Genomic DNA, 1,187 nt, shown 5'->3' with positions numbered 1-1,187 from the left:
AGTCCCCATCTTTTTCCCCACTTGTTAGCTACATGGGAAAGAAAACTTGCTATTTCATCTATAAAATGAAGATAATGCACTCACCTAAAGGTACAGACCACAAGGAAGCAAAATATGGAAAGAAATTAATAGAAAACATTCAAGCATTCAGTGGGACAAGGGATCTCTCGAGGAAGAACTGATTCTCCTCAGACTTCTTTTACAACAGTACTCAGGGCTTCTTCCCAATTCAACTGGTACATTCTCTGACAAGACTGGTTTAATTAAATACAAAAGCTCTCAGAAACCAGGATTAATATCACTGTATACGTCGCTTCAAGTCCTTGGAAATTCCTCCTTAGTGCAAGGGAAAGAAAGCAGTTTCAAATCAAAAGGATTGTATTGTTTTGGTTTTGCTATGGTTTAGCTATCATCTTAAGTAAATACCCATACTGCTTTACACTTATTTTTTCATATCAAATCATGATACTTTACCTTCTTTGACACTGAGGATAAAACAAGTGAATGCATTTAAAAAATTTGTACTCTATAAATGGAAAAGGACCATAATAGACCTACAGAAGGTATATTTCTTTATGCAAAAGAATAAATATGTTCACTTTGCTTTATAATGAACCATTATATTAGCACATTCATAGGTGATAGTGACTTCATTGATATAGGGGAATCCCAGATGAAGAAACTTTGTCTACCAATGCAAACTGGTACCCTTTCTGACCAGAGGATAAAGAGGTGAATGATTTTCCCATGATCACAAGGCCAACATTCCAGAGGTGGGACTTAAATGCAAGATCCTGGGTCCTAGGGAAGTTATACATATATGCCCCATTGCCTCGCTGCATATTCACATAAGTATGACAGTCCATTACAAAAGTGTCATGCAAAAAATTTAACATTAAAAAAAAAAACAACCAAAATATACCTGTTAAAATTTAATACATGGGTTAGGAAACCAAAATTTTTTTATAATCAAGATTTTATTAGTTCTTTTGGTAATCAGTACATAGACACTACGAATAAATTGTACATTTAAAAAATGCTAGAAAAGTCTAAAAATTATGTAGTTGTAATCCTTTTCTGAACTGTTATTCCAGTGACTTTCTTACTTTAAACGTGGAGGCAACTCTCCCTAAAAAGAGGTTATCAAATACCAGCACCCTGAATATGGATAAGGTATTGGGTCTTTT

The sequence above is a fragment of the Vombatus ursinus genome, unplaced genomic scaffold (assembly GCF_900497805.2).
Source record: "Vombatus ursinus unplaced genomic scaffold, bare-nosed wombat genome assembly UNPS02014924.1, whole genome shotgun sequence".
Taxonomy (NCBI): Eukaryota; Metazoa; Chordata; class Mammalia; order Diprotodontia; family Vombatidae; genus Vombatus; species Vombatus ursinus.
The sequence above is the reverse complement of the archived record's forward strand: the minus strand, read 5'-3'. Positions refer to the sequence as shown.